Source organism: Erinaceus europaeus, chromosome X (genome assembly GCF_950295315.1).
Source record: "Erinaceus europaeus chromosome X, mEriEur2.1, whole genome shotgun sequence".
NCBI lineage: Eukaryota > Metazoa > Chordata > Mammalia > Eulipotyphla > Erinaceidae > Erinaceus > Erinaceus europaeus.
The window spans coordinates 49,931,084-49,942,938 of record NC_080185.1 but is presented as its reverse complement, the minus strand read 5'-3'; positions in this window follow the sequence as shown (position 1 = coordinate 49,942,938).

Sequence of the window (11,855 nt, the reverse complement as noted above, 5' to 3'; positions counted from 1 at the left end):
AGCCACATAATTTTTGGGAGGAAGTTATCATGGGGACTCCCAGTCCCATCCAATTTTTTTGGCTCTGCAGGAGCTACTTCTATCCAAGAAATTAAAAATCAAGAAGTCCACACTTGAAAGATTCTTGAGTGAGTGTGACATAGTCGCTCCCTGGTTCGCAGCCTCAGGGAGCTTGACTGTCTCTTGTTGGGAGAAGTTAGGAAAGGACCTAGACTTTGCTTGGGAGCAGGATGACCTGAAATCAGGAGTAAGGCCCATATGGAAATTAGTGCGCAGTTGCCTTGAGGATCAGAAGTGCTGCGAGGCCATTGAAAAGGGGCAGAACGCCTTGGAAATGCTACAGGAGGAACGCTCTGAGAAAGCGGAAAGTAAGAAAGGAGGAGAGAAAGGGAAATCTTTATACCCTGATCTAGAGGAGCTGGAAACACTCCCCTCCTCCTCGGAATCAGAGGAGGAGGAGGGGGAGGATGTGCAGGCCTTAGTGGAGAGACTGGAAGAGGCTACTTTAAGAGAAAGAAGGAAAAGGAAAGAGAGGGATAAGGCACCAAAAAAAAACCTAGAGGACAGAGAACTGGGAAGGGGCTATGCCTCAGCCTTGCCCTCGGCTCCACCCCCTTATCTGGAGGGCGTGACAACCATCCAACCCTTGGGGACTGGAGGGCCAAGCCGTTCCTTTTGCCCGGGGCTATGGGCCCAGGTTAGGACGGAGATGCAACTTGTCTATCCGGTGTTTCAAGATCTCCAAGGGAACCGGTATGAGGAACCCTTGGATTTCAAAGTAGTTAAGTCCCTGGCAGAATCTGTGAAGGCTTATGGGGTTAGTGCATCCTTCACTCTTGCTCAAGTGGAATCTCTCAATAGGCTTTGCATGACACCAGCTGATTGGCAAGGCTTAGTTCGTGCTTGTCTCAGCCCAGGACAATATCTAGATTGGAGAGCATTCTGGATTGATTTTGCAACCGAGCAAGCGGCGGTTAATGCACGTGCAGGTCAACCTGCCTGGGACCGAGACATGCTCCTAGGACTAGGCAGGTTTGTAGGCCAGCAGACTGGGTACCCTCCACAAGTATATGAGCAGGTGAATCTCTGCGCCATAAGAGCATGGAAGGCCCTTCCAAATAGGGGACAAGTTAGCGGCAACTTAACAAAAATTCTGCAGGGACCCACGGAGCCTTTTTCAGATTTTGTGGCCCGCATAGTTGAGGCGGCGGGCAGAATCTTTGGGGACCCAGACACAGCTATGCCTCTTATTAAACAGCTGGTATATGAGCAATGTACCAAAGAATGCAGAGCGGCTATCACACCACATAAGGGCAAAGGAATTGAGTGGTGGTTGAAAGTTTGCAGAGAGATTGGAGGCCCTTTGACTAATGGGGGACTTGCCGCTGCGGTTGTCCAACTTGCAGGAAGGAAAAGGAGTAACACTGGGGCTTGTTTCAAATGTGGCAAGATGGGACATATTAAGAAGCAGTGCCCTGAGAAAGGCAGAACAGGAGGAAGTGCTAGAATGAGACAGCCCGGCCTCTGCCCTAGATGTAAAAAGGGGAACCATTGGGCTAATGAATGCCGCTCCGTTAAGGACATTAACGGACAACCCCTGAGTCAGGGATATGGAGGAGCCTGTCCAAAAAATGGCCAGAGGGGCCCCCGTCCCCAGGGCCCACAAATATATGGGGCAGTAGAGAGTCGGGACAGGGAGATCAGTCAGGAAAGGTGGCCCAGCTTTCGCCCTCCGGGGAACCACGGAGAGCCACTGCGGGCTCAGCAGGATTGGACCTCTGTTCCACCTCCTGACTCGTCTTAACTCCTCAGATGGGGGTCCAGCTTGTAACAACCGACTTTACAGGACCCCTCGAGCCAGGCACAGTAGGCTTACTTTCGGGCAGATCCTCTTCAGCATTGCGAGGACTTCTTATTCACCCTGGGGTTATAGACTCCGACTTCACCGGGGTTGTTAAGATTATGGTGTCCTCCCCCCGGGGAATTGTAGCCATTTCCCTGGGAGACAAGATCGCCCAATTGCTTATCTTACCCAGCCTACATGATCGCTTCGCGGCTAAGACAGTTGAATGGGGGGGTTGAGGTTTTGGCTCCTCTGGCACAGACTTGACATTCCTATCTCTGGATTTAGAACAAAGACCATTGATGGTATTAGAAGTTGAAGGGAAAAACATTCAGGGGCTTCTTGATACTGGGGCTGACAGAAGTATTGTGGCCACCAAAGACTGGCCAACAGGATGGCCTGTGCAAACTTCCTCTCAAACCCTGCAAGGCCTGGGTTATGCAAGGACTCCAGACATGAATGCTAGACAGATAAAATGGAAAGATAAGGAAGGCCATTGTGGCTTGATGCAGCCATATGTTTTGGAGCTACCCATCTCGTTATGGGGGAGGGACTTGCTTAAAGAGATGGATTTTAAATTAAGTAATGAATACTCCATGGCAGCTCAAACTCAGATGAAAAGAATGGGTTGTGTCTCTGGCTTTGGCCTGGGAAAGCACCTACAGGGACGCAAGTCCCCTGTTGCGGCTCGACCGCACTCAGAAAAATCAGGTCTGGGTTTTTCCTAGGGGCCACTGCAGACACAGGTATTCCCATCTCTTGGAAAACAGAGGATCCACTGTGGGTTCCTCAGTGGCCTCTTTCCTCTGAAAAATTAGCCGCGACCAGAGAGCTGGTTGCGGGGCAACTTGCCTTGAAACATATCAAACCTTCTGTGTCCCCCTGGAATACTCCTATATTTGTGATTAAGAAAAATTCAGGAAAATGGAGACTGTTACATGATCTGCGGGCAATCAACCGCCAAATGCAGATCATGGGGCCAGTACAGTGGGGGCTTTCATTGCTAACGGCCCTGCCTGAGAGATGGCCCATAATAGTCATAGATACAAGGATTGTTTTTTCTCTATCCCATTAAGTGAGAGGGACACGGAAAGATTCACCTTTACCGTACCATCCTGCAATCATGAAGAACCCGACCAGAGATTCGAATGGGTTGTGCTGCCCCAGGGTATGGTGAATAGTCCAACCATGTGCCAGCTGTTTGTTAGTGAGACGATTGCTCCCCTCAGGAAGAAATATCCTACCTTAAAATGTATTCATTATATGGATGATATTCTACTTGCTGAAAAAACTGAAACCTTACTTGATCAAGTGTATGAGGAATTAGTTCAGATTTTAAGAAGAAAAGGGCTGTATATTGCCCCTGAAAAGGTGCAGAGAGGTGAGGTGGTAAACTACTTAGGAGCATGCATTAAACCTATGGAGGTAGTGCCCCAGAAGCTGGAATTGAGGAAGGATGGCTTACGTACTCTGAATGACTTTCAAAAACTGTTAGGGAATATTAATCGGGTGAGGAGTTACTTGAAGCTTCCAAATCATGAGCTGAAACCCCTGTATGATGTCTTGATAGGGGATTCCGTCCTGAACTCCCCAAGAGTATTGACGCCAGAGGCTAGGCTGGTCCTAGAGAAGGTAGAAAGATCCCTTCAGGGAGCCTTCTTGAAACGTTGGGATGCCAACAAGCCACTGACTTTATGCATTTTAGCTACCTTGTCACAGCCCACGGGGCTGCTGTGGCAAGAGGGTCCATTGCTTTGGATTCATTCAAGAATTTCTCCTGCTAAATCCATACAATATTATCCTTCAGCAATGGCAGATCTGGCCCTGACTGGGATTCAGCAATGTATACAGTTTTTTGGCATCTTACCAACCACATTAGTGGTCCCTTATTCTAGCTACCAGGTACAGACCCTGTGTGGAGCTTTGGATGAGTGGGCCGTCTTGAGATGCGGCTATCCTGGAGAAATTGATAATCACTATCCCAAACATCCTCTCATGAGCTTCTTTAAGGAGCACCCCGTGATTTTCCCTAAGATTACTGCAGTGAGGCCTCTGTCTTCAGCGCCTAACATTTTCACAGATGGCTCTAAGACAGGATGTGGAGCTTACGTAATAGAACACCAAGAACCAGTTAGGTGTCATTTCCAACCAGGCTCTCCTCAAATTGTGGAGTTGCAAATTGTGATTGAAGTTTTTAAGAGATGCCATTTTCCCTTTAATTTGATATCTGACTCTGCTTATGTGGTTAATGCAGTCAAGGTTCTAGAGGCCGCTGGACCTATAAAAAGATCCAGCACGGTGTGTGCGCTGTTAAAAGAACTACAAGATCTGATTTGGCACCGCACACAGCGCTTTTATATTCAACACATTCGAGCACACACTGGATTGCCTGGCCCCCTGAGCAAGGGTAATAACATTGTAGATAAATTGGCAAGACAGGATGTCCTCTTGATGGCTCCAGCAATGGAACGGGCCAGACGTTTTCATGAACTTTTTCATGTAAATGCTAAAACCCTACAGAAAAAATTTAATTTGCCCCGTGCGGACGCTCGTCAGGTGGTTCTGGGTTGCCCTCAGTGTGTGACTTTCCAGCATCCACCAAGCGTTGGAATTAACCCTCGGGGCTTACGCCCTGGCGTCCTATGGCAAATGGATGTCACGCACTTTTCTGAATTAGGCACGCTTAAGTATCTACATGTCTCTGTAGACACCTGCTCTGGTGTTATCATGGCCACCCCATTGAGTGGCGAAAAGGCTCGCAATGTGATCACCCATTGCCTAGAGGCATGGGCTGCATGGGGTATGCCTCAAATTTTGAAAACAGACAATGGCCCTGCCTACACTGCTCGGTCTTTTGTCTCCTTCTGCCAGCAAATGGGAGTCCGCTTAACCCATGGCCTGCCCTATAATCCTCAGGGTCAAGGCATTGTGGAACGCGCTCATCGCACCCTCAAGGAATGTCTGTTAAAACAAAAAGGGGGAATAGGCCACGGCCACACCCCTAAGGAAAGACTATCCCTAGCCTTATTTACACTTAATTTTTTAAATTTGGATATTAATGGCCACTCTGCGGCGGAAAGACATCATATGCCCCATGGCCCACAGACAGGCATGGTAAAATGGAAGGACATATTAACAGGCACATGGCATGGGCCTGATCCCGTGCTGACATGGGCACGAGGCTCTGTTTGTGTTTTTCCACAGGACAAACCAGATCCGGTGTGGGTACCCGAACGACTGGTGAGAAAGGTCCAAGATGCCCCACCACCAAAGAATACACCAGATGCTCCTGATGACTGCGGTGGTGATGCCGGTGATGACGGAGCCTCACTGGGGAATCTGTCCGTGTTTCCAAGGCCGATGCCGATACGGCATGATGCCGGGCTCTTAGGAAACTGGTCTGGGAGTTTCAATACCCTGATGCAACAACTGTGAAGCACCATCGTGGCAGTCAACTCAATGCGGGTGGATGCTTCCATGGCGGCGGGGTTGACCTCCTGGATCAATCAAGCAATGGACAGTTTGAAAGAATGGGCGGGCTTGGGATGCTTAACTAAGCTCTTGGTTCTCGCCTCCCTGATGGGCCTGTGGTGTATTTGCAAAATTAGGATCACACAGAGGCGTGAAGTCGCGCTGATTGCACAGGCCTTCACAGCAATAGAGGATGGCCACTCCCCCCAGGCTTGGCTGGCGGCCTTAAGAGCCTGATATGAAACGCTCAGGGTGCAAGGCAAAGCACTGCACTTGAGGGTGTAATGCCATCTCAAGGAGTGCACGTCCAATGCATGCAGGTTGTGCCGCTCCCTAACCCCATAATTTCCTTATCTCCTGCCCCAGAACAAAACGGCACGGGATGGGTCTAGCACTGGCGAAGCTTGATTGCTTAGGCGAGGACTATGACAATATCCCCTCCTTTCTGGGATTGGACCTCTACACTCACCTGCTGCGTTGTTAAAACAAAAAGGGGGAACTGTGGAGAGCCATGTGCCGCGCCCCAAGATGGCACCAGCCTCCTCTATCCTCCAGACCACAGGGAGAAATAAACAACTCCATAAATGGTCTGAGACTGAGAGCGCGCTTGCTTCCGCGATTGTGTGCCTATGAGCAGTTGCCACGTGTGCCCTTGGGATTGGCTGACCCATGAGTATATAAGTTGGAGGTTAGGTTATAGTGGGGCTTTTTGCTGTTCAAGGTTCCCGAATAAACTGCTTGAAGAAGAACTCGGCGTTGCATGATCCTTGCAGGCAAGGGTGGATGCGACAATTGCCTTCTTAAACCCTATGACAGCAGGAACCTCCCACTTCACCTATAAAGCCCAAATTTCACCCAGTCCTAGAATCTTTAGAGTGGGGCCCATTTTCCAGCATGCTTCTCTCAATTTATACCAACTGATACTGCATCTGATGATCACAACCTATTCAATACAATGAATACTACCTCAGCACGCTTCACTTCAGAATGTGTCCAGAGACATCAGGCATGGAATGTCAACCCTTCAGCATCATAATTTGGGTGAGAACTTTCTTTTCTCATAGGACTCTTTAATTCCACTTCAGGTAGTCCACTTCCATACAAAGCCTCAAAACCTAGATATATAGACCAGATCTCATGAGATAGGGCAGATGTACACATGTATCCATAAATTAGGGCAAAATATATACCTGAAAGCAAAAGTGCTCAATAGTTTGCAGTGAGCCAATAAATGAAGCAAGCAAGCAGAAAGACCTAAAAAGACAACTTAAAGTACCTAATGAAATAGTTCCTATTTAGACCTAGATACCCTCCCCACCTACTTCCTATTACAATTTTCTCAGTCACTCCAAAGCTAACTTTATCAAAGTAAGGACTACAAAAGCTGAATAAGGACAAGAGACTTGCATACTTTATTGATGACTCTTTAGTCACTATCAGGCCACCCCATCATCTGGGGCTACAGATGGGGAGTCCTGGAATTCCCCCCCACACACACACATGGTGGGCCTAGACTTTGAATAAATCCCTCTCTCCATTGTCACTGGCCGTCTCCATCAGGAACAACATAATGGAATCCTTTCTGTGCCCCCATAGGACCTTGCCCTCAATGTAGATCAACAATGGTAGAGAATGTTCTGTCCTCCAAAGGGGTGCTGGATAACATACTCTATCTACCACCTGAAGAAGATGGGTCCCGAAATTGGTGCAACTAAAAGTGTTCCTACTGATGACCACAGAATGCAGGTGGTTTGGACCTACAGGGATGTAGAGGTTACATAGGCTCCTATTCTGAAATCGATGGGGTTTGTAGTCAACAATATTTAAACACGTCTCCCATATTTGGGAGCTACTTTCTTCCCTGATCCAGCTTTCTAGTCCTTTTGCCAGCCATAACATCATCTCTTCAGACAATAACTTGGGTCCATCTGCATATCAGATGTCAGGCTCAGGTAAAAACTAATAAAGTCACGGGCCTTTTAGAATATATCTAAAATAGACCTACTAGCTATTTCCAGAACAGAGACCCCAAATCTTTATCTTCAATATTCCATCCTTTAGGTTCATGATTAGTCAACAATATTTTTGGCTCTATATGTTAACTCTTTTTTCAGCCACCAGGTTCCAGATGTGAACATGGTGCCAGCCGGACTTCCCTGGAGAGAAGACCTCATCAATGTGTCCTGCAGCTCTGCTTCCTCAGAGCTCTGCCCCACTAGGGAAAGAGAGAGACAGACTGGGAGCATGCTGGGAGCATACTGGGACCATGCCAATGCCCATGTTCAGCCCTTGTTCAGTGGGGAAGTAATTACAGAAGTTAGATATTCTACCTTCTGCACTCCATGGTGACTGTGAGTCTATTCTACCACAGGGTTAAAGAATAAGAAAGCTATTAGGGGGAAGGAATGGGATACAGAGCTCTGATGATGGTAATTATACCCCTCTTATCCTATTATCTTGTCAGTATTTCCAATTTATAAATAAATTTAAAATGAGAGAAAACAAAAAAATTGAAATAAAGAAATAAGATGTAGATATCAGTGTATATATATATATATATATATATACATATATATGATAATATTTTCCACAAGGGTAATATGATAGGACTAGTGATTGGCCAGTAGAAGTGATACCACAAGCCAGACTACTTGACCACAAAATCCCATGAAGCAACAGCTGCAGGAAGTAAGAACTACACAATAATCCCTTAATATTCAGACTTGTTATCTGTATAAGTATTTGGGTGGCCACCCCAGGGAATATTTGAACATTTGCCTATTAGCCCAACGTATATATCACATTTGCAAGCTATAGATAAAATACAATTGAAAGCAAAATTAAACCAAAATTCTGGGAATACCATAGACAAATAATAATTCTAAAATATTTTCTATTTAGAAGATACACCCAAGAAGTTGCCATTATGAATAATCACAGGAAATTTGGGCCAAACATTATCTAATTTTTGTAAGGCTTGTCTTTCTTTATTTTATTAGTGATTTAATAATGATTGACAAAATAGTGGGATACGAGTAATACAATTCCATAGATTTCCCAGCACCAGAGTTCTACATCCCATCCCCTCCATTGGAAGCTTCCCTATTCTTTATCCCTCTGGGAGTATGGACCAAAGATCTTTATGGGGTACAGAAGGTGGGAAGTCTGACTTCTTTAATTGCTTCTCTTCTTGACATGGATGTTGACAGGTTAATCCATACCACCAGCCTGTTTCTGTCTTTCCCTAATGGGGTAGGCCTCTGGGGAGGAGGCATTCCAGGGATTATTGGTGAGATCATCTGACCAGGGAAGTCAGGTTGGCATTATGGTAACAGCTGCAACTTAGTGGCTGAAAAGTATTAAGATACAAAGCAGAAAAAAATGTTTAATAATAAGGAACCTAGAGATAAGAATATAGGAGACGGGATTTGGGTTCTTCATGTTGGAAGAAGCTACGAAATCTGTTTTAACTATATTCCAATGGGCCTGTGATTTTAATGATTTTTGCCTGAGCTAGGCAGCTAACATGCAGTTAGATTAAGAATATTATCTGGGAGGAGGATAGTATCAGATACTAGGATAAGAAAGCTGTATTAGGACAAAGAGTAGTTCCCAAATAAGGGAAAATTATATAAATACCATTAACTGTAAACCCCATTAATCTAACCCAGGGCCCATGATGCATACTTAGCAAAGGAGCCTGTGTTACCTCTTAATCACTGTCAGTCTGAGCTCAAATTCTATGGTCATAGCTAGGAACATTCTAAGCTGCACTCATTTCAGTACTAGTCTTCCTTAAGTAGCAGAGTATGTTGACCCAGTCTCCCTTCAGAGGGTGGGACAGTTTCTACCACTACTATTCTACCTTGAAGGCAAGGTCCTATAGAGACCCACAAGAGGGTTTATGATGTTATTCCTGATGGAGAGGACCACTGATGGTATAGAGAGGGATCTGGTAGAGGTCTAGGCCCATCATATCTGTGAAAATTGCAGGATTTTATGACTAGGGCACCAGATAATGGGGTGGGTGAGTAGTAACCAGAAGGGACATCAATAGAGAGTGTCAGGCTCTTTACTTTATCCAGTTTTTTTAGTCCTTATTTTATCTGAGCAGGTTAGGCCTAGAGTGATTGAGGGAAGTGAATTAGGAAGTTTGTGAGGAGGGTATCTAGGCCTTAATAGAGAAAGTTTGATTGAGTATTTTATGGTGTAATTTTTAGGTCTTTCTACTTGTTTGTTGCATTTACTGAGTCACTGTAGACTATTGCATACTTTTACTTTAAATATATATGCATATATTTCCCCTAACTTATGCATATATGTGTACATGTGCCCTATTCATGGGCACTGGTCTATATCTCGGTTGGTTCTATAATTTTGTTAGGTGGTGTGCCATCTGACATGGAACTTAGGAGTCCTATGAGCTAAGAAAGTCTCACCCAAGTATTGGAATTGGAGGGTTGACATCCAAGGCCAGGCATCTCTGGACATAGTCCAAAGTGAGACATATCGAGGTAGAACTGGTTGTACTGATTTGGTTGAGATGTGGTATCAAATGGTATGAATCAAAAGAAGTGTGAAGGAGAATGAGCCAAGCCCCAGATGTCCCATATGAGACCTTTCCATGATTTATGTCATTTAATGCTATCTATAAATATATATATATGAATGACAATACCAATTGCTTCTGGTCTAAAACTGTAGGTGATTTAATATTTCAAATAAAAGTTACTACAAATCCTTTTTTCCACCATCGCTGGTCATCTCTGTCAGTAACAGCAATGTGAACCTCCCTGTGTGCCCCTCCAGGACTTTGCCCTTAAAGTGGGTCAACACTTTGTACTGCCCCACTCTCCGAAGGGAGACGGGGTCAACATACTTTGCCACTCGAGGAAAATGTCCCTGTAATGAATGCAGCCTAGAATGTTCCTAGCTATGACCACAGAACACGAGCTCAGATTAACAGGGATGCAGAGATTACACAAGCTCCTGTGCTGAATATGGGGTCTAGATTAGATCAATGGGGTTTACAATTAGTGGTATTTATACGTTTGTCCTATATTTTGGAGCTATTCCCTTTTCTGATACAGCTTTCTAGTGTTATTCCCAACTCTGACACCATCTTCCTAGACAATATTCCTAACCCACCTGCATGTTAGCTACCAGGTTTAGGAACACATTAGTAAAGTAATGGGACCCTTGGAATATGCCTAAAATAGACCAACTAGATTTTTCCCAAAATGGAAACCCCAAACCTCACTTGCTATATTCTTGCCATTAGGTTCCTAAGTATTAAACAGTTTTTTCTGCTTTATAGCTTCATGCTTTTTTAACCACCAAGCTGAGGATGCTACCATGATGCCAGTCTGACTTCCCTGGGCAGAAAATCTCACCAATGTGCCCTGGAACCCTACCTCTCCAGAGCCCTGACCCAATATGGAAAGATAGAAACAGACTGGGAGATTGGATCAGCCTGCCAATGCCCATGTCCAGCAGAAAAGCAAATACAGAAGGCAGACCTTCCACTTTCTGCACCCCATAATAATTCTGGGTCTATTCTCCCAGAGAGATTAAGAAAAGGAAAGCCTCCAATGGAGGGGATGGGTTGCATGGGAATTATACCCCTTTTATTCAATGGACTTTTCATTCATAACTAAATCAATAAAAAGAAAAAATAAAAAAGAAAATAATAGGGAACCATCCAATACAAGGAATATAGAGCTTTGTTGGTGGGAATTGTACCCCTCTTAGCCTACATTTTTGTTAATTATTATTAAATCACTAGTTTTAAAAAAGGAGATAAGAAATTGAAAAAAAGATAAAAAATAAAGAAATGCATTAACAACATAAATCCACTGTTGAAATTCAATCAGTTTACTAATTTGAAACATTAAGTGCTTAAAGTAATATATGCTCAGAATTGAAGTCTGTGCAATAAAAAGCTTGAGGCATTCAATATATATATTTCCTCCCATATTGATTAAATAGTGATTTATAAGCCTATAAGTTAATGGAAGTACATATTAACATCATTCCTACCACCGAAGGTCTGTGTCCCTACCCCCACCCCTTATAGTGAAATTAAGATCTACGTTCTTCTTCCTCCACCCCCAAAGTTTTTTATTTTGGTGCAGTAGTCCAAACTCAGTCAAATTCTGCTGTGTTTGCTTTTCTTTTCTTCTTTCTCAAGTTCTATTTATGAGTGGGATCATCCCATACTCATATTTCTATTTCTTACTTATCTCACTTAATATAATTCCTTCTAGCTCCTTCCAAGATGGGTCAGAGAAGGTAGGTTCATTATTCTTAATAGCTGAGTATTATTCATTCCATTGTATATATACCACAACTTTCTCAGCCACTCATCTGTTCTTGGACACCTGGATAGTTTCTAGGTTTTGTCTATTACAAATTGTGCTGTTATGAACTTAGGTGTATACACATATTTTTGGGTGGATGTGTTTGACTCCTTAGGATATATCTCTAGGAGAGGAATTATTGGATCATAAGGAAGGTCCATTTCTACCTTTTTGAATGCTCT